At 46.0% G+C, this 27,118-nt stretch overlaps 1 pseudogene across 1 annotated transcript in view; it reads left to right on the top strand.

The window, feature by feature from the left end:
* Positions 1-27,118, top strand: part of LOC146177826 (cytochrome P450 4c3-like) — a 111,504-nt pseudogene that overhangs the window by 65,278 nt on the left and 19,108 nt on the right. Inside the window, exons 8-9 of the transcript XR_014701095.1 lie at positions 2,902-3,075; positions 14,631-14,697. The product of XR_014701095.1 is annotated as a cytochrome P450 4c3-like (transcript). The remainder of the gene's footprint in view (positions 1-2,901; positions 3,076-14,630; positions 14,698-27,118) is intronic.

Below are 27,118 nucleotides of genomic sequence, written 5' to 3'. Positions count from 1 at the left end.
TGTTACTCGCTAAAGGAGCTCATTCCGAAATATGGTCAAATTTGCCCAAACAACAAAGTTCATTTACGAGCCAGAACGAAGTCCGATCGTTAGGATTCGTTCATGCATCACGCACTGCACTTCTTTCGTTCTGCGGCAGATGCGCTCTCCACGTGGCAGATGAGCGCCGCCCCCGTTCGGACCCCACACCGCTGCCTCCTCGCGGCCCCTCCTCAACCACACATCCGGTGACCTCCATTCCATTTGTACTCCTCACAGCTCCTCCTTCACATTAGTCCCCCCAATGCATGCTCTCCCCGCACTTGCCACCACAAATTTCAGCTGTTGTCTGCTTGTTCTACTCTGTTGTTGTTGTTGTTGTTGTGGTTATTTATTGTATGTACAAAAGGAAAGAAAAGATGTTTACCAGCGCCGGTATCTGCTATCTGATATCTGAAGCACCTGAACTGGGGCGGCGGAAATAAAGGGATAGCGAGGAGAAGGTAGAGGAAATCAAAGAGGTGAGTGATAGGGAGAAAGAAAAGGGTAGGTAAAAATAAAAGACATATATAAACTATGGTACAGTATACAGTAGTTTGCCTGAGGCCCACCCGCCAATGAGTTGGCTTTGTGCAAACCAGCTGATGTTAAATGTTAATAAAACAAAATATATACTTTTTTCCGCTGTCAATAAACCAATAACTAAAAATATCACACTTTCGTTCCAATCTGCCTCCTTAGAACGTGTTTCAGTGCATAAGTATTTAGGTGTTCTATTTCACGAAAACCTCCGCTGGTCTTATCATGTAGACTTTGTATCCAGCAAAACAGCCCGATACATAGGCATACTGAATAAATTTCGCCCGCTTCTGCCAATGCACTTGAGGAAGCAACTATATTTTTCCACTGTCCAGTCTCGTGTTCAGTACTGCCTGTTGGTATGGGGAGTGGGTACAAAAACCAACATGGAAAAGATTTATATTTTGCAAAAGAAAGGCCTTCGGTTTATTCACAACCTGTCTAGATATGATTCTGCGTCTGCATACTTTAAACTAAGTAATATATTAAGTATTACAGCCCTCTATAAACAACGACTATCCGAATTTATATATCGACAATACAAAACTGACAGTAATGCGTTTTTAACTACGTTTATCAACACTGATCCACATTACGTCCTTAGAAATGTGAACTTTATAAAACCTCGCATAGGGACCGGGTATGGTATGCAGTTAATTCACTGGCAAATCCCTAACCTCTTGAACTGCTATCCTGACATATTTTATCTACTTGAAGAATCATCCTCCTTGTTAACATTAAAAAAAAATTAAGATGTACTTTTTGGAACATACTTGATTATTTGTTTCCTATTTCCGTTGTGTAATACCAATTACTGTTGACACTGTTACCTTGATGTATGTTACAGATTGAATTTTATGTATTTTGCCCCTGGTTTGTGTTTGTATTACATTCTCACATATGACTGACTATTTTGTGCTGCTCTGTGCCTGCTGCGTTGTGTTGCACATGTCTTTTGTGGTGCCGAAGGCCCAGTCAGGTGACTTGTACGTCACCTTTAGCCTCGTTCCCACGGCAAAAAATTGTATTTTTGCTACAAAGTGCAATAAACCATAAACAATGTCTTAGGACACTGAGCACTCGGCACATCGGACGGGCCTCCGCAATCGTTCTACTCTGAATTCATCTTTTCCGTACTCCGTACTCCGCATTCCCGTTCTCCTTCTCACAGCCTCACCCCGCCGGGGTGGCGCAGTGGTTACGGCGCTTGACTACTGTTCCCAAGGATGCGGGATTGAATCCCGGCCTCGGCGGCCGCTTTTCGATGGATGCGGAAAGCAAGGCGACCGTGTGCTGTGTGTGCAATGGTAGAGCATCCGCCTCGCATTCGGGAGGTACCGGGTTCGATCCCTGGTGCCGCCGGTTACCCACCGGTTTTTAAATGGGTACAAGCTTTCCCCCGGCCTGGTGCTCGGCTCTTCTGGGGTGAAATGCTTGGGAAAAGGGGTCACGGCCCAAATAGTTGCGCCGATGTGGCAGTGATTCGTTCCGCCATCGGACAACAATAAGTCCGCCTTGCGCGGCAACAGCCCATTATGTGGCCGTTAAAGCAGTGCACGTTAAAGCACCCCAGGTGGTCGAAATTTCCGGAGTCACTTTGGGACGGTAAACGTCATCGACCAACCAACTAATATCACAGCCTCAGTTCTTACATTGCCGGCTACCACTTTTACCGTATATTGCCCCTGAAATGCCCTTTTATTAAACCTTGAGATGAATAAATCTCCAAAGGCCATCGCCGACTGCCGTCTCTTCCGTCGATCATTACGGAGAATATATTTCGAGGCTGCGCCTAAGTCTAAGCAATGCACTTAGGTGGTTCTCCGGAGCCGTAACTAATCTTCACCCTGTCGCCCTCAAGTTCCGGAGGAGAATATGATGAAGAGACAGAAATGGCGGTAGTTGTCACAGGAATCACTCTCGCCTGCTATTGACATCGCACCCTGATTGCTATTGACTGTGCGGTTGTTTCTTTTAACGAAATTTAGGATATTTTGAGGAGTTGTTCGAAACACCTTGAATGTAATTGGAACTTGCATTCGAAACGTGATGGCACTTGGCTAGGTTAAAACAGGTTTTCAAATTAAATAAAAAAGGTAAATAGCTTGGGCTTACTTGTGCAGCCCGCCTCCACCCGTTTCAATGGGACCCATTTATCCAAAGGGACCCACGTTCCATGACTGCTCGACGGCGCATGGTCCACTCGATCGGTGGACCATGAAAAGCTGTCTGAACTGTTACGGTTTTTGCGATAGTGCGTTTTTCATATTGTGCTTTTTACAGCTTCGAAGTTAAATCTAGACTGTATATACCGGCGTCAACTGAGCGCAACTTTCGTTCCAGGGTCATGACACGACGGCCATGGGGATAAGCTGGGCACTGTTCCTCATTGGCCATCATTCTAATGAGCAGCAGCTGATCCACGATGAGCTGGACCTAATCTTCGGGGACGACAGAGAACGCCACGTCACCTCCGAGGACCTGAAGCAAATGAAGTACCTCGAGTGCGCCCTCAAGGTGAGCTGGGTTTACTGCTCATGTAGCATATGACTACATATGAAGGCTGAAGTGCCATTCATGGTTACATTCAAATGCAATACGGTGGTCCTTGTAAGTAGGCGCGTGAAATTTTAAAGTTATACATGAAGACTATGATTCACAATAAAACTTGATAATTTTTCTCGGCCGCCGATAAGGGCGACACAACATCACGGGTTATGGGCCGCCCCGGGCATAGTGACATACGCTGGGGAACCTAGACAAACCTTCTGATTGGGCGCGTCCAACTGACATAGGTGGAAGAATGCACAGAGAGTGAGATTGCGACCAGGTATCTTTTAATACTAAAGGGTAAGTACGGTGCCGTTTCGTGCCTGACAGAATGTTATACAAATCCCAGCGGTGGCAAGAAAATGAACGGCTTCATCCATCGGCACAACAAACTCGGCCTCCACGATGCATCAGTGTATGCATGCAGACCCATCCGCGACCGCACAGCGCTGTAGTCTTTTCCTTTGTCCCTGTGCCAGGGGATAGCTGATTTGCTTTCCTAATTTGTTGGAATATATCATATATGTGCTAGTCAACTCACAGGCTAGACCAGGATAACGATTCAGTAGGCTTTCCTCCGGCCACAGTGAAATGAAATAAGCAACTGATATAATTTGTGTAAAAGGACTACAGCCTGTTGCTTTCGATTTTCGTTGAAGTGGATTATGAAGACGGCGCGAAAGCGACGAGGACAAGGAAGGAACACCAAAAAAACAGGACAGGCGCCTGTCCTGTTATTTTGGTGTTCCTTCCTTGTCCTCGTCGCTTTCGCGCCGCCTTCATAATCCATTTCAACCATGAACCAACTAACCCAAAGCAAAGTACTTTTCGATTTTCGCTTTCTGTCTCGAGCACCAATGCGTTAGTTTTACCAAAAGCAGCAGTTTGTGGCCTCTCAATATGGCGTTGTATATATCCAATGCGTCCATTTGACCCCTGCGAACTTCTCAACCTCATCCGCCCATCTAACTTTCTGCCGCCCCCTGCTACGATTTCCTTCCCTTGGAATCCAGTTTGTTACCCTAAGCGACCATCGGTTATCCTCTCTTCACACTACATGTCCTGCCCATGTCATTTCTTCTTCTTGATTTCCACTAGAATATCAGTAACTTGAGTTATTTCTCTAACCCACTCTGCACGCTTCCTATCTCTTAATGTTGTCCCTACCATTTTTGTTCCATAGCCCTCTGGGTTGTCCTCAACTTAAGTAGAACTCTCTTGGTTAGCCTCCACGTTTCAGCCCCATAGGTGAGTACAGCTAAGATGCAACTGTTATATACTTTCATCTTGAGCGAACCCGGTAAGCTACTAGTCATAATCTGCCAATTCTTGCCAAATGCGCTCCATCCCAATCTTATTCTTCTTGCTATTTCCTTTTCATGGCCCAGATCTGCGGTTACTACCTGTCCTAAGTAGACGTATTCGACTACTACTTCCAGTGCTTCGTTCCCTAACGTAAAATGCTGTTCCTTCCCGAGGCTGTTGAACATTACCTTAGTCTTCTGCAAATTGTTTATCAAGCCGACCTTTCTACTTTTTCTGTCTAGGTCACCAATCATTATTTGCAGTTCATCCCCCGAGTTACTTAACAAAGCAATTTCATCAGCAAATTGCAGATTACTGAGGTATTCTCCATCTACCCTTATCCCTAACTGCTCCCATTCCAAGTCTCTGAATACTTTCTCTAAGTAAGCTGTGAATAGTACTGGGGAGACCGTGTCTCCTTGCCTAACACCTTTCTATATGGGAATTTTGGTTCTTTATGCAGAACTATGGTCCATCACTTTCACGTGGGGCTCGTCTACCCATTTATTTTGCAATGCCTGCATCACCGCTGAGGTTTCTACTGAGTCAAATGCTCTTTCGTAATCAATGAATGCAATGCATAAGGGCTGGTTATATTCCGAGCATTTTTCTATCACCTGTTTGATGGTATGGATATGATCGATAGTAGAGTACCGTTTCCGAAAACCTGCTTGATCCTTTGCTTGATTGCCGTCTAAGGTTGTCCTAATTTTATTAGCGATTCCCTTGAGTTCAGTTCAGTCGTTCAGTCGTGTCCGACTCTTCGTGACCCTATGGACCATGTCACGCCACGCTTTCCGGCCTCTCACTATCTTCCTAACATCACATAACTTCATCTGCAGTGTCTCGAGGATGCCATCTAACCATCGCGTTCGCTGCCTACCCCTTCTCCGGCGACCCTCAACCTTTCCCAACATCAAATCTTTCTCCAGCGACTCCACTCTTCTCATCAGATGACCAAAGTAGCTGAGCTTTAACTTTAGAATTTGACCCTCCAATGAGCAGTCAGGATTTACGGTCGACAATATCGACTGATTTGATCTTCTGGCAGTCCAAGGAACTCTCAAGAGTCTTCGCCAGCACCACAATTCAAACGCGTCAATTCTTCGGCGGTCAGCCTTTTTCACAGTTCAATTCTCGCATCCATACATCACAACTGGAAAGACCATAGCACGAGTTATACGGATCTTGGTTGGCAGACTAATGTCTCTGCTCTTTACTAGGCGGTCAAGGCTAACCATTGCTCTCTTTCCCAGAAGCAGGCGTCTCCTAATTTCATGGCTGCAGTCTCCTTCAGAGGTAATCTTGGAGCCCAAGAAGAGAAAATCTGTCACAGCTTCCACTTCTTGTCCCTTGATGCTGCAGGACTTGATAGGACAAGACGCCATGATCTTTGTCTTTTTAATGTTCAGTTTAAGCCCGAACTTCTCACTCTCTTCTTGTACGCGCATCAGAAGTCTCTTGAATTCCATTTCACTTTCTGCCATTAAAGTGGTATCATCCGCATATCTAAGGTTGTTGATACGTTTTACAGCAATCTTCACTCCAGCTGAAGACTCGTCCAGACCGGCCTTCCTTATGATACACTCTGCATATAGGTTAAATAGGCAGGGCGACAGTATGCAGCCTTGCCTCACTCCTTTCTCAATCGGAAACCAATCAGTAAGACCATGCCCAGTTCTGACTGTGGCCTCTTGCCCTTCATACAGGTTCCTGAGGAGACAGATGAGGTGAATTGGAATTCCCATCTCTTGGAGATCTTGCCACAATCTGCTGTGACGTACGCAGTCAAACGCTTTCGCATAATCAATAAAGCAGAATTAGATGGGTTTCTGCAACGCTCTTGCTTTTTCCATGATCCAGCGAAGGTTGGCAATTTGGTCTCTAGTTCCATCTGCCCTTGCGAAACCCAGCTTGAACGTCTCGAAGCTCCCGATCCACATACTGCTGCAGCCTACCTTGGAGGATTTTCAACATCACCTTACTAGCATGCGAAATAAGCGCAATCGTGCGGTAGTTGGAACAATCTTTGGCACTGCCTTTCTTTGGAATGTGGATCTAAACTGACCTTTTCCAATCCTGTGGCCACTGCAGGGTTGTCCAGATCTTCTGACATAATGTATGCAGAATGTTAACAGCGTCATGGTTGAGGTTTTGAAGCAACTCAGCTGGAATGCCATCAATTCCGCTAGCTTTGTTCTTAGCAAGGATGGCTAAGGCCCATTCAACTTTACTCTTCAGGATGCCCGGCTCGAGATCAGTAATCACAACCGTCTTATGTTGGGTTTGCACATTCGGGTCCTTCTTGTACAGTTCTTCTGTGTATTCGTGCCACCTCTTCTTTATCTCTGAGGCTTTTGTGAGGTCCTTGCCTCGTTTGTCCTTTATCACGCCCAGCTTAGCACAGAAGCTTTCTTTGATATCTCTGATTGTCTTATACAGAGCTCTTGTGTTCCTTAATTGGCTGTTGTCCTCAACTGCTTGGCACTGTATGTTCAGAAAGGCATTCTTATCTCTCCTTGCTATTTTCTGAAAATCCGCTTTGAGAACCTTGTATCTTTCTCTTTCACCCATAACTTTTACCATCCTCCTTTCCTCAGCTATTTGCAAAGCCTCTTCAAATAACCAGTGTGCTTTCTTGCATTTCTTTTGCTTTGGAACTACATTAGTAGCAACTTCTTGTATTATATCACGAACATCAGTCCACATCTATTCGGGCTCTCTGCCTTCTAGATCTAATTCTTGAAATCGATTCCTCACTTCCACAGCATATTCTAATGGAATTTGATCCAGATCATACCTGAAAGGCCTTCTAGTTTTCTGCGTTTTCCTCAATCGAAGCTTAATTTTGGCAACAAGAAGCTGATGATCGGTGCCACAATCGGCCCCAGGCCTTGTTTTTACTGCTTGTATAGCGCTTCTCCATCTCTGCCGGCAAAGAATATAATCGATCTGATTCCTGTACAGACCGTCCGGTGAAGTCCATGTGTACAGGCGCCTCTTGTGCTGTTGAAAATGAGTATTCGCTATGGTCAGGTTGTTTTCTTGACAAAACTCTACTAGCCTTTGCCCAGCTTCATTTGGCTCACCAAGACCGAACTTGCCTATAATTCCGGATATTTCTTCACTCCCGACCTTAGTATTCCAGTCTCCTATGAGAAAAACGACCTTAGCGATTACCTTAGCAAATACTTCATACGTAACAGACAGTAAGCTGATTGGTCTATAATTTTTGAGGTCTTTAGCGTCCCCTTTCTTAAGAATGAGGATAACGTTTGCATTCTTCCATGGTTCCGGTACCGCCGATGACACCAGGCACTGCGTATACAGGATGGCCAGTTTTTCTAGCACGATACCCCCCCACCCCCCGTCCTTCAACAAATTTATAGTTATCTGTTCCTCTCCAGCTGCTTTCCCCCTTTTTCATAATTTCTATTGCTTTCCTAACCTCGTCCTTCGTCACTGGTGGAACGTCAGACTGTGTTCCCTACCGCCAATCTCATTACTGTCCTGACTACTTTGGTTACTGTAGAGATCAGCATAGAACTCCTCGGCTACTTTGACTATCTTGTCCATATTCGTGATGACGTTGCCCGCCTTGTCCCTTAGTGCATACATCTGATTTTTGCCTATGCCCAATTTCTTCTTCATCGCTTTAAGGTTTCTCCCGTTCTTTACAGCATGCTGAATTTTCTCCATGTTATACTTCCTTATATCAGCCACTTTGCGCTTATTGCTTAGCTTAGATATCTCGGCCAGTTCTATCTTGTTTGTTGGATTAGAAGCTTTTATACTCTGGCGTTTCTTAATCAAATCTTTCGTCTCCTTAAACAGCTTACCGGCATCCTCTCTAACTTTCATACCGCTTACTTCTACAGCGCACTCAGTAATTATGTCTCTGAAAGTATTGTTCATTGCTTCTAGGGTCATGTCGCTATCCTAGGTAAGAGCTGAATATCTTTTCTGCAGCGAGATCCTGAACTCTTCTGCCCTCCCCCTCACCGCTAATTCGTTGATGGATTTCTTTCTTACTAATCTGCTGCGTTCCCTCTTCAGATTTAAACTAATATCGGGACTTCACCATCCTGTGGTCACTGCATCGCACTTTCCCGATTTACTTCTACATCTTGCATAATGGCGGGGGTTGAATACAGTATGAAGTCAATTTTATTTTTATTTTCCCCGTTAGGACTTTGTCATGTCTATTTCCGGTTCTTCCGTTTGCTGAAGAAGGTATTCATGATTCTTAGGTTATTACGCTCTGCAAGCTCAACTAAAAACTCCCCTCTGCTATTCCTAGAACCAATGCCATAGGCCCATGTCGAAGAATGATGGACCGTAGGAGGAAGGCCGAGACATAAAAAGCAGTGGCTGACGGTATGACAGCAGTTTCACAGTACCGCGTAAGGAAGTCTACGCACACGATCATCCAGCGGCTCCCGTTGGTGGAACGGGGAAATAGTCCTAGAAGGTCAATTCCCGCCCGTTCGAATGGAGTTCGTGGCGGCGTTATAGGCTGACGATGACCCGGTGGAGAGCAGGTTGGGTGTTTGAAACGCTGGCACTGGAGGCAGCTGGCCACATAATGTTGAGTAGTTTGACTCATCATCGGCCAATAAAAACGTTCATTAGTCCTGTGCAATGTCCTGGCAAACCCAAGTGTCCAGCCGTGGGATCTTCGTGCATTACCCGAAGAACCTGACACCGAAAACGTGTAGGAACTACCAGAAGAAACCGTGCACCTACTGCCGAGTAGTTCTTCCTGTATAGTAGACCACCACGAATGCAGAATGAGGACGCAGAGTTCGGGAAACTTGTGGCATCAAAACGCGCCACAAATTCACTGTCGTTCCGCTGTGCAACCTTGAATTCACCAACATCGGGGAAGATTGGAGAGGTAGCAGCTATATATTCATCAAAGATCTCACTCTTGCAATCAGTACTTTCAGGAGGCAACCGTGACAGGAAGTCAGCATCACCGTGCTTACGACCACTCCTAAATGACGCAGTAAAATTGAATTCTTGGATGCGCAAAGCCCACCGCGCAAGGCATCCACATGGGTCACGGAGGTTTACAAGCCAACATAAGGAATGATGGTCCGTCACAATTTTAAATGCACATCCATAAAGATATGACCGAAACCGTTGCACACCGAAAACAGCAGCTAAGCATGCCTGTTCATTTACTGTATAATTGCGCTCAGCCTTGCTTAAAGAACGGCTTGCATATGCAACAACATGTTCATTGCTATTGTGGCACTGTATGAGGACTGCACCAACTCCGACTGCGCTGGCGTCAGTGTGAAGTTCTGTTGGAGCTGATGGGCAGAAGTGGCGTAGTATAGGTCCTGATGTCAAAATACGTTTTAACTGACGAAAGGCGGAGTCACAATCAGTAGTCCACTTGAAAGGCACATCTTTTTCCAGAAGACAAGTAACTGGATATGCTAGGTCAGCAAACTTCGGAACAAAACGCCGGAAATAGGAGCAAAGCCCCAAAAAACTCCTGAGCTGTTTTAACAATTTCGGTGGTTTATTACAAGTGACAGCTACAATGTTTTTCGGATCAGGACTGACCCCATCCTTGTCTACGAGATGTCCAAGTACTACCGTCTGGCGTTCTCCAAAACGACATTTCTTGGAATTGAGTACCAGACCAGCTTTCTCAATACACTCCAAGACAACCTCTCATCGACTGTTGTGTTCACGAAAGGTAGTTCCGAATAAAACTACATCGTCCAAATAACACATACAAATGTTCCACTTCAGTCTGCGCAAAACTGTATCCCTGAATCTTTCGAAGGTGGCTGAAGCGTTGCATAATCCAAACGGCATCACATTAAATTCACATAGTCCATCCGGGGTAATGAATGCAGTCTTTTCTTCGTCTTCCGGGTGCATGGGAATCTGCCAATAGCCTGATCGCAGGTCAACTGAAGAAAAATAGGAGGCAGAATGCAAACAATTAATGGCGTCATCAATACGTGGCAGAGGATACACGTCCTTGTTAGTAACAGTGTTCAGCCTTTGATAATCGACACAAAATCGCCATGTGCCATCTTCCTTTTTGACAGTGGCAGCCAACGGACTAGATTATTCTTGAATGATGCCCTTATGCAGCATATCACGAACTTATTCTTCGATCGTCTGACGCTCTCATGGGGATACACGATAAGGCTTCTGGCGGATTGGATCAGCAGTGTCAGTATTGATTCCGTGCCAAGTACGGGAAATGGGAATCCGTGGTGGCGACTCTCCAGAGAAATCGAAAGCCGCAGCATGTTTCGACAGGATTTCCACTAAACTGAAACGGTCACCCGTTGGCAGGGATTTGTTATTCATGGCCATAAAATTTGTCTTATCTACTTCGCAGCATGCTGTAGGCTAAGAATTGTCTGTGCTGAGCACTGCCACTGATTCAGCAGCGTCTTCGTCAAAATTGGAAAGCTTTAGGCCACGTGGTAATACAACAGGTTCATTAGAGCAGTTAGTCGTCCACAGAAAAGCATGGCGGTTCCTGACTGAGATAATGCAGCGGGGAATCAGAATACTTTTCTTCGCGCAGTTGAGGGTGAGTGGTTCAACCACAGCGTCGAACGCATCACTGGCACAGCTGGAACTAACAAGTATAAACTCTGCTGACATTGCCGGAATGACTATGTCGTCCGAAACCGAAAGCGTGTTAGGATTGGCCTGCGATTTTTCACACAAAGCAGATTCAAAGCCAGAATTCACAGAAATGTCCCCATTGCGAAAGTCTTGAGTGGCCCCACATTGTTCCAGAAAATCGGGACCAAGAATGACGCTATGCGTTGTTCGACCAAGTACTGCAAATTCGGTTCGGAATGTGCGGCCGGCGATTACGAGGTTCACGGAACAGATTCCAAGTGGGTTGAGCGGTTCGCCACCCACACCACACAGTGTCGTCGCTTTATCCCAACCAAACATAACTTTACGACCAAGGCAGTTTTTAAAAGCGAGGCTTATAATAGAAATGGTTGCACCTGTGTCCACCAACGCCATAGCATGTACACTGTCCACAAAAGCTTCAATTCAGTTCTTCAAAACTGAAACGGGCAGAGGCGTAGGTAAGCTGGAACAATCTGCGACCTCACCTCCATCGGCCGCACTCACTAGTTTCCCAGAGGTGGTGACCGTCATCGGGGAGAAGGGGAGCGTCGTAGACGCCGAGATGGTGGTGTCAGGCTGCGTTCAGAGGCCGGCGATTCATTTCGGTTCAGCGCCGTTCTGTGCACTCGTCGGCTAGGTGTTGTTCTGTACTAATTACGGCCAGGTGTTCTTCTATATGGATCAGCATTGTCAGCGGGAAACCTTGTACGGGAGTTCACCCACTGTCGGCGATACTGCTGGTAGGACGGCGATTGCGGCAAAGACGCAAAATGTGGCCCATCATTCCACAGGTATAGCACACTGGCGGCTCATAAGGCTCATCGAGGCTTGGGCCGAACGCTTCATGGCCTAGATGTCAACGAGGAGGACGAGCGTGCTGGCTGTTGTAGGCGTTGATGGTGGCAGGTTGGATATTCGGGCCATGAGCAGCAGAGCATCGGATGTCCCAAGGAGATGTTTCAGAGGGAGCATAACAGTCAGAAGGTGGACGATCGTCTGCCAGAGAGATTTCACTATAGACGGGTCTGCCATGACCCCCAAAATCACGATGCCTCCGAAGCTCTTCGCGGACAATCTGTCGAATTGTACTGCCATACTGGTCGCTTCGGGCACATCCACACTGGCGACAGTTGTGACATTCGGCAGCCGACCAAACTTCGGGATGATACGGCGTCGCTTCAAACCTTCAAACGTGCGGCAGTGTCGGGTAACACCAGCGGTGGTATTCAAATCAACCTTGCAGATGAGAAAACTGTATACGTCTACCGCTATTCCTTTGAGGAGGTGGCCCACTTTATCTTCCTCAGTCATGCGAGCATCAACTATTCCGCACAGCTTGAGGACTTCTATGTAAGTAGTGCAGGTCTCGCCCGGTACTTGCGCTCGCTGAGCCAAAGTCTGTTCGGCGCTCTTTTTGGGGCATCAGCATTGCCAAATCCCGCTGTCATTTCTTCCATGAAGCGATTCCAGATGATAAGGGATGCTTCATGATTATCAAACCATGTCAGCGCCGTTTCTTCAAGAAAGAATACTATGTTCGCCAACTTGGTCTTCGCATCCCAGCGGTAGTATTTGCTCACCCTATTGTAGTGGGTGAGCCAGTCATCCACGTCTTCCCCGGGCTTGCCATAGAAGTGCCGGGTTCTCGATAGGGCTGTGTAGTGGTGTGTTGAGCTGCTGGCATTGGTTGCGTTGGAACATCTGCTTGCGCCATCTCCGTCAGTAGAGGGGGTAGCCCAGCTATTCTTCTGCTTCGACGGAGTAGGAGAGGTTCCGTGGTGATCGATACCCGTAAACTCCACCACAGTTGTTACGCGGTTTATTTATACCCGCGGGACGTGCGTGACAATATATTCCTCATAAAACACCGGAAAGTTAAATATATCGAACCCCGGGCTGAGCCCCTCCAAGAGGTGCTTCTAATGGTACACCACGATCACTTTACATGTGCAGAGCAAGGCATGTAAGAGCATGTAATATTTTTAAGCGCAAATAAAGACAAGAGAAGCAAAACAAGCAGGGCTGGCTGCGCAGCCTTGGCCGCCTACTAGCAGCGTTAACGGTGTCAAATCGCGAGTCAGATTGGGAATAGCCACCAGTCTGCCATGGCTGTGACACTACCATGACGTTGTATTGTATTTCAGCCAAGTTCTTGTACATTTGTATTGTGCCATTAACAGAATTAGACCTCCTTGATCATCAGTGGCTTTTCCGAAGCACCTTTCACAACAACATCTAAGGGTATGGGTTTCGGCTGGTTGGCAAAACTGCGAACACAATAGCGCCGAAGACGGGGACAAGAAACAAAACGGACAAGCGCTAACTTCCAACTCGTACGTCGGAATCGTACTGTCGGTTGTCAGACACAACAGCTATGTTGATTGTGCTGAAGGCGTATATATAAGATGCCCTTGTAACGCGGTCGCTACTACGTAGAGCAGAGCGGACCCTGCGTGAATGAGTGACTACGTGTGCATGCAAGGAATGTAGTCAGAAGCGTGAAACAATTGTCGTGAAATACATTGTCGCGACTGTAATCTCACGGAGTATGGCCACTATGCTCCAGAGCTTGACAATGATGTAATTATTGAAAGCCACACCACTCAAGTAACACGAGAGATAGTAGAGGCGTTAGAAACTGGTAGGATAGGTTTGGACTGTGTCTGCACGCCATCAATAGCTCTCTCGCAAAAAGAGATGCAGTATCTGTGGCACGGGACGTAACTTCCGGTGCTGTCAACCTTCTGCTTGTAACCCGGTTTAGGTCTATATATACCAACAGTTCTTATTTTGAATCAAATTTAGTTGAAAGGAAGCGCTTGTCCGCGTTGTTTCTTGTCCCGTCTTCAGCGTTTTTGTTTTCTACTCGAAAGGCACTTGCACCAAGCGGCGCAAGGCGCGAGGCCTGACCCCTTGATATGTTTGTATCAAATGTGTCAATAAGCGGAAGGCCGAGCTGGGTCCCTTTTTTCGAGGCCTGTTTTGAAGTGACTCTCGACTCGGGAGTGTGCGCTCAGCTCGCTAGGAACTGGCAGCTGTGGGCTACCATTTTGCTAACTGGACGTGTATCACAGCAGGAAGCGCGCCGCTTGCACGCTTTTTGAGTTACAGATAGCCTTATCTGTTTATTTGATGGGTTGAATTATCGATATATTGAGATATTTCGCAATGCCCTTAGGGTAATATATGCCCGGGATGGACTATATACGCACAATTTTACACACTAAACGAAGGGCCATTCTTGAATGACGCTTCCAAAGTATTCTTCCTCTGGAATCGGCGTGTTTTAGGCCGTAGATACCGACTGCTATCTCTGGGCAGTGCGCGTGCTTTGATTTTTATTTTTAGGAAAAGAGCTCTGATTTCTCTTCAACAAGTGGGCTTGACAGTCAGAACAACGTTCAAGCGTTTCGTCTTGCGCGTCATGTCACCTCCGCCTTCTAAGCAACCTTATCCATTTTTTCCAATAACTGTTCTTCTCTCTGCGGAGCGTACACTTTGTTTTTTGAAGACTGCTCATGCAGGCAGCTCTCCGACTGATCGCGTCCTTTGGCGCTTCACTACATTCATGTTCCATGTTCATGCAGGAATGCCAGCGCATATACCCGTCTGTACCGCTCATTACCAGAGCGTGCATGGAACCTTTCACTGTGGGTAAGCTATGTTTTTCTGCATTTCTGTATTTTAAACGCACCTTTAGGAGCCGTTTTCCAGCACCCTAGATCAATAGTCAAAGTGAGTAGCGAGGTATTAATATAACGTCATTTACATTACGGCTCACTGACTTGAAGCAGAATGGAAGAATTAATCCCGATGCCTGTCATCTTTAGACGCACGAGGCAGGGTTGATAATCTCTGGATGTGGACGAGTCATCGAATTTAGGTGCATGTAGAAGCGCTTAACTTAAAATCTCTTTTTAGAGATGCAAACAGTATGAAGAGCTGGAGAGCATCAATGCTGAAAAAGATTGGGATCACAAACAAGCAATTCGAAACCGTTGCTTACAGCCACGCCTGAGGCTTTACAGCTTCATTTTGAAATTAGAGCGAAAAACTAGGACCGAGGGTAGAAGGACACAACACGAGCGCTTTTTCACAACTAACCTTTTTATTGAAAAACACGAAATAAGTACCCATCTCACGAAACTAAAACACAAGAAAACAAATGTGATAGCATCAAGTACAGGAAAAGTGTAGGGCATGATACAGCTAGTGGGGGTGCTTACTAAGATACGATGTAAAAACAAAAGCAAAAGAGCCTCATAGTCACGAAAGCAAACAAGGGTTACCAAAAAAAGATAAAGGAAGCGACGGAAGAGATCAGTTCCATGTGTGGTCTAGATATGCCGGTTCTTTTCGGGTTAGAGCAATCGACGGTTCGCTTATGCATGTACTCCCTTGTCTTGATATGTAAAACGCCTCAGTGATTTCATGCTGAAGTCGTTCCTTATGAGTTGACAATATTTCTGCTTCCTCATAAAGGGGCTTACATTTTTTCTTGCCCACCGGCTTACTAGAGCATCCGCCTCGCATCCGCCTCGCATTCGGGAGTTAGTGGGTTCGACCCCTGGTGCCGCCGGGTACCCACCAGTTTCAAATGGGTACAAGCTTTCCCCCGGCCATATGCGCGGCTCTTATGGGGTGAAATGTTGGAAAAATGGCCACATAATGGGCTTTTGCCGCGCGAGGTGGACTTATTGTTGTCCGATGGCGGAACGGATCACTGCCACATCGGCGCAACTCGAAAGTTGGACAAATCGGAATTGTTCTTTCTTGTCAGCGTTCAGTCCTGGTAAAATCTTGCATCCCCGACGTGGTGAAAAGCTTTCATGAACAGGTGAATAGAATAAAGGCATCCGGGTATCCGGACAGCACAATCAGGTTCGCATGTGATAAACTTATGCTCCAAAGAAGGCATCTGACAATAAGGCAAAAAAGAAAAAGGTGGTGATGCTATAAATCATCGACTTTCACACAATCTCAACAACGTGGTCAAGCGCTATGGTGTAAAGGTAAGCTTTTCCGCTCCAAACAAGCTCGAGAAAGAATGTGGCTTAGTAGGCAGAATGATGGCGAATCGGAAGGGACAAAACAAAAATAAAAAAAGATCTAAAGCATTCCATGCTTCAGGATTCATTCCTTGCAAAACGGGAGTGGAATACGAGCTGCTTGTTTTTACATCGTATCTTAGTAAGCACCCCCACCAGCTGTATCATGCCCTACACTTTCCCTGTACTTGATGCTATCACATTTATTTTCTTGTGTTTTCGTTTCGTGAGATAGGTACTGATTCCGTGTTTTTCAATAAAACGTTTAGTTGTGAAAAAGCGCTCGTGTTGTGTCCTTCTACTCTTGGTCCTCGGTTTTCGCGCTACCTTCAAAATGAACCAGATTCAACTCGCCCAACTTTCAACCTTATACTTTGCAGCTTCGTCCCATCGATGCAATTTTTCTCGCCGATTACCAGGGATACATGAGTTTATTTCCATAAAAGAAACTAAAAACTATCGCTTTGCATCTCCTTTGGACATTCCTTAACCTCATGCTTATAACCATTCTTGCTGGTTTAAGTATAGTTTTCTTTTGGAATAGCTGTCAGTCATTTTGGATTTTGGCGCAGTTTTAAGGTTATGTGGCCCAATAAAAGAACGTTATTCAGTATATACTAGCCTGTTCGTACTCTAAGATGCGGCTTCGATGCACTGCTCAAGAAGCAGAAAGCATGTTTAGATTCGCTGATGATATTGTAACGTAGATACACGCGCACAGAGAGAGGACGTGTTAACATATTTACAAATGGGTAGCTGGCCACAGACGAACAACTTCAGGCCAGCGGCGCCCAGCATGAACCACCTACACTTCGTCGTCATCGCGTTCCCCACATTCCACACGCGAGCGCAGCACTTTGTCCTCGTCGTCCCGCGACAATATTTGGTCAATTCAGGCGCCCATCTGAAATGCTTTGGTGGAGAGCGAATTGAGAATGATCAAATTGTGCTCTCAGAGGCTTTGTTTGAAGCTCATGGGCACCCAGTGAGTGCCGATAAAAAGCGTACTCTAGCCCCTGAAAATTCAGGGCAATAGGCTTGCACCTGCCATGCGTCATGAAGTTAAAGTTTAAATAAAGAGAAGTCATAAATACGTTTTACTAGAGTTTTTATAAAACCGTGTGAACAACAACAAGCAGCTTTCCAAACACATGCTCACCGCTAACGAGGAGCTGGATATTCAGAATCACTTCTTGTTACTCACTTGAGAAAATGTTGAAAAGAAACACTCAGCGGTTCAATCCTGGTTGAACCAATTTAGGGGAGCGATAGGTCTTTTTATGCGTGTTTTTTCTTTTGTTTTTGGGTTCTAATCTTTGAGACCTTTCCAACAATGTATGACCACGCTGTAGCGTAAGTTGCAATTTCTAATTGCTATAAGTAATATTAGATAGCTTATATCCAAGAATATATTATTTTATGCTGTTGAGTGATGTTCAGTTTTTAATTAAATTTAACTAACGAACAGAAATTATTTACGACCAACAATTGTCCGATGCAAATAAACTCAACATAAGCTATCCAACAGCTTATGATTTGATGTTGTAACTTATTTGTTAAAAAAGTAACTGTATAAATTGAAGTATTACAACCCATTGTTGGTCAGCTTCAACTATACTCGGCATAAGATATCCAACGTTTTAACACCTCTGGTACCGTTATACGCGTCTTGATGGAGACAACACTTGTGTTGCTATGGCTTGTCTCGAAGGTTTGACACTTAGGCTGAGCTGAAGGTCGACAAGGGTGGAAATTTTGACAAGTCGGTATTGGTCCATGACGAAAGAAAGAACACAAACTAGGGACAAGCGATAAAGGAACGTTAGGGCTCATGGTGTGGCTTCTCTCTTTCGTTCATCGTCAAAGGATTGCGCTATCCCTTTCATCTGCGAGCTGAAGGTCAAACGGATGCGGCCCGCCGGTGTTGGACGTTTGCATCGAGTAGAACGACCGCTATACTCAATAGCTCTGGATCAAAGACGAGCGCACCGCTTCTCGTGGGGAGACTTTACTCTGGTGCGTTATATCGCACAATCTGAGAAAGATTACAAGAACAACTCGCGTTGTCTTCTAGGCTCAAAAATGATGCCCCAGTTGCGCAGGATGATCAACTATTCCGCACTTAAAACGCATGCGTGTTCGGAGGAACAAAACAGTTCTTTGTAGAGTGGAATAAAAACGTTTAGTACTCGATTTCCTTATCGTGTAATAAGCTGTCTAAATAACAGGGCTGCACGTAAACTGATGTAAAGCGCAACAGAGACACCACTATCAGACAAGAGAGACAGGACAGGGCGCCTTGTCCTGTCTCTCCTGTCTGATTGTCTCTGTTGCGGTTTACATCAGTTTACGAGCATGAACCAACTAACCCCGCAACGCATTTCACAGGGCTGCAAGAAGGCCTGAACTCAACATTGCATCGGTGCAGTTAAGTTAGCAGTGCAAACAGTGCAGAAATGTTGCAAACGAAACGTTTGCATGACAAGACAAGCTCAGATCAGGCGAAGGGGCGAAAAAACACGAGAACGTTCTGATTCATGGGCAGTCTCGAAGACTTCAGAAATGTGCATTCCATCTTTTGAGCAATGACATTTTTTTCTTCACACCACGAAGAGATCAATCCGGCAGCAGGCTGCTAGGCGCGGTGCTTTCGTTAAATCGGTTTTTTACTGATGTTGTCACTCTCTTGATACGCATAAAATTGCCGTTTGTGGCAATGCACAGCAGCGGTTAGTGGTACTGGTAGTGGCGGTGAAAATGTTTTTTTATTTAGAGCTTGCGAGCCACAGAGTGGACTCGTTATGTTGTCCGCGTCCCTTGTCCGGGACACCACATAATGAGGCTCCGTCTAATGCCCGTTTCACCAGAGCCCGTTGAGACTCCACCGAACAGTAGCCGAGGAGGGCAGCCTCCTATGCCTCTGGAGAAGGGTTAGGGAAAGCGGGAACAGTGGTTAGTCAGCGCTTGCGGTTGAGTATCTTATACTTCTTTTTGCGTCATATTTGCGTATGCCGACCAACTAGCCAACTTTTTCGTATTAAACAAGCGATGCTAAGTAGACCTTATATAGAAATCACCACTAACTTTAACACAATGAAGATGAAGCCCATGTGCTATATGCAGGCATCGAAGTTATAACGACGAAAATATATGTGTGCCTATTCGCTCTCCCTTTAAGGGTATGACGTGAACGTGTTAAATGCACATTTATCAGCGGCTGCTCTCGCGGATTCACGTTTGCGTACATTAACTTTACAACTGGCTTGAGTCCACAAATTTCTGACGCTGTTATTTCGTGCACAGTTGTAAGTACACACTAAGAGAAATACGAAAGGCCCCAACGGGGTGGTGCAGTGGTAAGACGCTCAATTACTGTGCCGGAGTACCCAGGTTTGATACCGACCACGGCGGCTGTGTATCTATGGAGGCGAAACAAAGAGGCGTCTGTATGCTGTGCGATGTCAACGTACGTTAAAGATCCCCAGGTGGTCGCAATTACTCCGCAGCCTTCCACTAGGGCTCCCCTTTCTCTCTTTTCACATTCACTTCCACCTTCCCCCCTTCCCTTACAGCGCGATCAAGTGTGCCCAGAAACGTGTGACAGATACTGCGCCTTTCCCTTCCTGTGAACCATTTATTATTGAATACGAAAGCGTGAGCGTTGCTGCAGCAACGGATGCAAGTCTACACCAATAAAATGTTTCAGTGCGACGCTAGTTATCGAGAAAGAATTTGTTAGAGCGGACCATAGGAGCGGACAGTTCCGTAGGGCCCAGCGGCCCTATTGACTGTAGTGCACCAAGCGTCCATTGATGTAGAACTTCCTCTCTCGGTTTGAACTGTGCAGTTTGAATGCTGGTATGTGCTGCGTTGCACTCTGCTGCATGGTGGTTCTAGGCGCACGGTTTGAATTTCAGCAAGCACCGCATCTTTACGGTCTGCTCTTGTTTTTCAAGTTATTTTCACCACCGAAATTAAACAAATTCACAGTGCTGTTGACCGGCAGCCACCGTAGCTGTATCACAGCTTTTGCCAACCAGGAGTACTGCCAAAAGACGTCAGATGCTTTTTGAAATGGTCATTTATTTTGTCCAATAAAAACGATGCCGATACAAGTCTGTTACCATTTGGTGCATAATAAGTTGGAAGGTAGACAAAAAGTAGTATACATCAGCCGATGTGTACATTACAATACAGCGCCAAAAAATGTACAGGGCAGGAAACAACACACAAAGTGGAAATTTAAAGAAGAAATGGGCATAGACAGGGCATGTAGGGCGAGGAGAGGTTAACCGATGGTCGCTTAGGATAACAAACTGCATTCCAAGGGAAGGAAAGCGTAGCAGGGGGCGGCAGAAAGTTGGGTGGGCGGATGACGTTAAGACGTTCGCAGGGGTGAAGCGGATGCAGCTAGCACAGAACCGGGTTATTTGGAGAAATATAGGAGAGGCCTTCGCCCTGCAGTGGGTATAATTAGGCTTATGATGATGAATTCACACAATACAGCATGGTATATGTTTACCAAATATGGCAAATTATACGTAAACAACAGGCATTATAGATACAATGGTCACAAATACACCCGTGACTCCTTCAGGAAGAGTACCCTATATTTTATTTTAAACACACATACTATACAACAAGAAAAAATAAACTGCAAGCTGTCTTGGGAAACATTCCGGAGGGTACAACATTCCTTTCGGTTTTCATGTAGGCGAAAATCTTCTATAAAACTCGCTGGCAATATCCCACACAGGGGAATTTTCACCTTTTAATTCAGAAATGCCTTATTGAACCTCGTAAACAGTGATAGGTCCCTCTACTACAGCACGCTGATCATATTTAAGTTTAGGAAAAACTTCGAGCAAGCGACTGAAATTTGATCTCTATATTGGCCCTCACAATTCGTAAACAGCTTCCGATAATAACCAACGAAAGACTGCACTGTAGGTGTAAACACAATAATGAATTCGCAATATTTCCTTGAGGAGGGCAATCTCCTTTTCATCACTCAGGACCCGTCGAAATGGCTGTTCGTCCAGAAGACTATTAGATCTCCACAATGTTAAAACAAAAACATATATCTCTCAGTTGCAAATTGTACAAGTTCTACTTTACTATTCTTTTTTAATATTGATGCAAGCTATAGTCGACGACGAAGCGGAGACAATCAGTGGCTAGTTTGCGTAGACGATGAAGTGGTTGCTGGTTGGCGTAGACGACGAAGTTGGTTGCCTGGAACCGCGCTCAGACCGCTGCTCGTTCCATTGGAGAAACGCGGTATGGGCGTGGGCATACGGGGCGCGTGGTCTCGTCTGTTATTATACGGTGCTTGGCGACCGGAGTTCGGCCCACTTTGGAAGACGTTGCGAAGCAGTCTGCAAAATCTGCCAAGACAGCCGAAAGCAGATCCTTCTGAGCCCGCGATAACTCGGTGTCTATTTCGACAGGTAGCAGAACGTGGCGAAGTCCAGTGTCGTCTTGAAGGGCTTCTTCCACGGTGCACAAATGTGGACACTCCGCTACGTCTTGGAGAAAGGAGATCACCGTGCCTTTGACGAGGTGCTGAAATTTGTTCGAAAAGTTGGTGAGCAGAACGGTAGTGCAGCCATCCCGTAGGTGGACGAGACCTCGGGCAACAATGAGACCCCTCTCAAGCAGCAGTGGGATATGACCCTCCGCCATGCCCTCAATAGGTCATTCTGCACGCGCATTACGACACTGCACCATGGTGGCACCGTGACATCATCCTCCACGATACGCAGAGTATGGCTACAGCGATCTCGGGTGTCGAAGCGTGCCACTGCCCGTTTGGTCGAGAATGTGACTCGTGCCTCGTGTAGGTCGATCACAGCACCGTTTGCCTGCAGAAAGTCGAGCCCCAGAATCAAACCTCTCGAACATTCGCCAAAAGACAACGAATTCCCCGACGTAGGCGAAACCGCGGATGCAAATTCGGGCTGTGCACCTTCCGGTCGGGCTAATGAGGTGACCTCCGGCCGTGCGAATGCTAGGGCCCAACCATGGCGTCACAACTTTGCTCAATTACTGGGCGAGGGCGTGGCTCATCACTGAATAGTCTGCACCGGTGTCAAGTAAAGCGATCGTGTCTGTTCCGTCAAGTGTCACGCACAAATCAGAAGTAGCGCGTCGGATGCTGTCGCTACCCTGCCCCTGTGAGAAATCAGCGTATCGGTGTATCGGCGGCGGAGGATCTTCAACTTTTCCGACAGCAGCGGCCCTGCCTCCGGAGACCGCTGGAATTAGTTTTCCCGGTGTGGACTGGGAGAACGCCGCTCAGTATTGCTGGCGTCTCTGCGAGGGCTTGGGGAACGGTACCGCAGCGGAGATGACGATCCTGAGTCATAGCGCCTGTATCTCCCATGCCTCTGACGGGCCGACAGATGAACTTCAATTTCGAGCGGCCGTTCACTGTTCCGTGGACAGGGCGCATCGGGTCCGAAGCCGCGAAGTCCCACTCGGCGATACGGGCATGCACGGTAAAGGTGACCGGACTCCCCGCAGTGGTAGCAGACTGGCCTGCTGTCCCGCGTACGCCACACGTCCCACTTGCGAGGGCGTGGAACAGGCACCACAGCTTGAGCCGATGCGTCATACAGACTGATGTGGCTAACCACCGGTGTCGGGTCAATAGGACCACAAGCAGCTGCTTGACGTGCAACGAACGCGTACGTTCGTTTGTCGTCGACCCGTGCAGGCATGGTAGTGACAGGATCGTAGGCAGCTGCCTGACGAACAACGGATGTGTGCGTGGGCATTTCATCGACGCACTGCAGTACGTTGGTAACAGGAAATTCACGAGCAGCCTGGCGTACTTCATCTCTGACGACTTCGGTCAGTGATGTCACTGACGCACTCTGAGGCAGACGGAAACGTTGGAGTTCCTCTCGAACAACCGACCGAATGAGGACACGTAAAGCGTCCGCACCGCCTCCATGCCACGACGAAAAAACATCTGGAGCCAGGTTGCTGACATCTCGGTTGTACTGCCGGGCCCGTTGTTGGAGCGTCGTTTCCATGGTCGTTGCCTCCGCGAGGAATTCAGGAACGGTACGCGGTGGACTGCGAACGAGACCCGCAAACAGCTCCTCCTTAACTCCACGCATGAGGTGGCGAAGCTTCTTCTCCTCTTTCATATTGGGGTCTGCGCGCTGGAAAAGACGGGTCATGTCTTCACAGAACATGCTCACACTTTCATTTGGCCGCTGGTTTCTGGACTGAAGTGCAGCTTCAGCTTTCTCGCGGCGGTCGGCGTTGGGGAAGGTCGTTAGAAGTTAGGGTGGCGGTCCCACTCCAGCGGGGAAGAGACGACATTTTTGGTGATATTCATACGCCCACTGCGCCTCACTCGTTTAGTTTATAAATGTGACTTTGATATATTTGTAAAGTTTATTTCCTCTCCTTTCTAATGGTGCATTTGGTTTATAAATAGCTACAACGATGTTTAAGCTGTAAAGGAAAACACAAATGTAAGAAACGGCTTTTCAGCTCTACTTGTCTCGGGAAAAGCAAAATTGTGCAAAATCTTTTGCACCTAGAAAAACACCGTTCGAGATGTTTTGAGATTAGATGTTAATGAACAAAGTTAAGCATTTTTATTACTGTCTATCGCATAGTTTATTAGCCACGCGCCTGTGGAAAGTGTATAAAACAGGTAATTATACATACAATAACTTTCAAGATACGCATTCTGCTGCGGAGATTTTTTGCGCAGTTGGAGGTCGAACATAGTTCGCGTTTTCCTGAAAATATCATCTGTCTGCTTCATTTAGTGTAAAAGTTATTTGTGATCAAACTTTGCGTTTTTTGTAAAATGGCTAAAAGTATATGCTAAACTGTTCAAGTAATAAGCTTTTATCTGTGCTGAAATTTCGCGTGGAAAAACTTTACACCTCGCTGTCAGAGGATAAGCATCGGTTTTGTTCTACGACTCTCGAGGAATGTGCACTGTCAGGATGATTTCAGCAAATTTTTTCGTGGTTCACTTGAAGCGCGCGAGCTCTTCATGAAATATTTTAAGCATGATTGAAATGCTCCATGGCTTGCTTGTTTCTGGCGAATATAAATTAAAGGTTCGGGCTTTCGTTCATTTATTCAACCGGTAACAATTATCAACTACAAAGTGTACAAAAAGCAAATAGTGGAATAACAGAGCCACGTGCGACAAACGTAGTAGGTAGCGCCATCTATGCAATTTCATGTGCACTAAAATGTCGCAGTTCAGAAAAATTACGAGGATGGCGCCACAAACACCCTGAATCGAGGGGTATTTACGAGAGGGTATTGTGCTTCTACAACGTTTTCCCTCTGCCCTTTCCTTTCCATCGGGCGAAAGAGGTAAACACTGGCGAGTCGGGTCGAGTGGTCGGCTTACCAAGATACTTTGTTGGGCGAGTTGGTACTTATTCATTATTAATATAAACAGCGCGAACACGAAAACAAGGGACAAGAAACAAGAAAGCCACAGTACATGCGCATGTACTGTGGCTTTCTTGTTTCTTGTCCCTTGTTTTCGTGTTCGCGCTGTTTATATTAATAATGAATCGAGTGGTCGGGTCGAACTGAGGTGCATATGCTTCGCGCACTCAGGTGCTTCGCGCATGCGCAGTAGCGCTACTTGAAAATGGTCCCTTGACAAATGTACACTTGCTTGCTTTGAGGTTTATTTATCGCCTCGAATTAGGTGTGTCATACTGTGTGTGTGCCGAAACGTTGCCAGCTAAGGCTCTCGCGCTACTTACTTACTCTACTTACTGAGCAAGATATAATCGTGCCGGAGACATTGAAAATTGTTTTTCTCGTTTTGTTCTGGAGTCTTGTAGCGCCCCTCGTGCCGCGCTTTTATCACAAACAACGGCACGGCTCTAGAGAAAGAAAAATTTGGCACTAAGCGTCTCAGTGCAAGCAGCGAAAAAAAAAAAAGACAGTTCGAACCCGAACGCTGTCGGAGCTGGTTATTCCTCGTCTTAGCTCCGCCACAAAGCTATCTTCAGATGTTCGCGGTGTTAGCATATATTGTGAGAGTGTGGAATTTAAACTTTTTTTTTTTCAGTGGCAAGAAGAAAAAATATCTTTCCCTTTCTACGATAAAATGAATAGTAGGGCACGGAACTATAACACTGCATAAAATATTATAATATTATTTCAAAGAGCGTCTCCCTAGGAGAAATTGCACGAATACTTCTACCCTCTGCCACTTTACTGGTACAGATAAAATGTTTCGACAGTATGCCAAGTACAACTTGAAAACCTGAACATGCACAAGCATGCCTCTTCAACCTTCCCACTGAAGTTCCTATATAGCGCAAGCAGTGCAGGCTCCAAAGAAAAGGAGAAAAAATGATATAGTGGGCAGCCGAAGATAATCACCAGCGTTTCAGTAATGCTTTTTTTTTTTTCAAATGTTGCGTTCCGGTGATGATAGTAAAGGTAACGTGCCGCAGTAGCTGCCGGGGATGTTTTCGGTGAATGGGGAAACAGCCATGTGAAGTTACTCCAATACAACAATGTGATGTTGAATCGGGTTTTGCCACTGCATTTCCGTCATTCACCTCACTAAAAATAATAAAAAAAAAAGATGAGGCTCAACGCTGCTGAACCGAATGTCGAGCTTAGCTCAAATGGGAGAAACCACTGTAATCAAGAGTTCGACGAAATGCAGTATGATCAGGTGGTGGCATAAAAAAATATACAGGCTCACTGACCAAGTCAGAGTTTCATGAAAACGTACTATCGTTTCGAAAGCCCTACAGAATTCGTTGTTCACAATGGAGAAACCAGACAAAAAGCATTCGTTTATATCTTCTTTAAATACTTTGACTTGATCAGTGGCCCTATATATATATATATATATATATATATATATATATATATATATATATATATATATATATATATATATATATATATATATATATATATATATTTTATGAGAGAAAACACTGAATTGGTTTCCCGTTTGATGCTTTTATTTGCGCTTATTTTATTTATTTTATACGTGCATGATGTCCCGTCCTCTTCCCAGCTAATTCCGCTTCGTGAAGGGGGATATACCGCGGATTGTCCGAAGCATTACGGCGTCTAGGGTAACCCGTTGATGCATTCGGCAGGGAAGCTGGTTCGGCGTTCATTTTGCTATAATGCTATACCTGCCTAGCATCGCCTGCTACCGCGCTGTGCCGCTGTGGCCGGGGGCCTGGAGCGTTCGGTCTAGTTTGCCCGGGCACAACGAAGACGGCAATGTTGTGTTTACGATTCTTAGAAAAACGCGCCACTCGCGCAAGTGAGCAACAGAGCTAACGCTCTAAAAGCCCGTCGGCAGGCAGAGCGTTTCCAAAAGAATGGGGCCCTTATCTCGAGTAAGGTAGATACCGTGTCACCCAGGCGTCCACTCACCCGCCGTCTCAACGCCCAATTTGTTGACTTTATATTTGAACCTTGTTTTGAAGCAACTCGACTTCCTGTGCTCTGAAAGGTATCCGATCATGTTAGCAAAAGTGACATAAAAGCGTGTGAGAATTTCGAAGCATACAAAGAACGTGCTTCCGTTTGACCACATGACGCAAAACCGCTGTACTGCATTGGTATGGAAAAATTCACAAATTATAGCACATGCCAAATCTGACCGAACGCGATCTGACCGATGCGTCTAATCGTTTGGCATTTGCAGGAAAACATTTGGTAAGCATGGGCGCTCTTGCATGGAGTAAAAATTGGGCTCTTGATTATTATGTTGCAAATGTGTGAATGTACAGTGCCACATCACGAAATTATTTACTACCAACACATGAAGCCGAAAGGCGGGCTCAGCACTAAAGTATACTTGTTGCATGCGTGTGTGTGCCCTGTGAAATGAGTACAATAAAGTAGGCTACAAGCTACAGTAGTCCACCCATTATATTGGTTCAGAAAGCGCGTGCATCATCACGGGAAGCTGCAGCAGGACAGGTCAGCGTCTTCCATAGCATGCTACTTTTCACATCAGATTTCAGTGTCGAGTGAAATTC

The sequence above is a fragment of the Amblyomma maculatum genome, chromosome 10 (assembly GCF_055883805.1).
Source record: "Amblyomma maculatum isolate TAMU_Amacu chromosome 10, ASM5588380v1, whole genome shotgun sequence".
NCBI classification, from domain to species: Eukaryota; Metazoa; Arthropoda; class Arachnida; order Ixodida; family Ixodidae; genus Amblyomma; species Amblyomma maculatum.
Note: the sequence above shows the minus strand (reverse complement) of the source record. Positions and strands in the feature narration are given on the sequence as shown.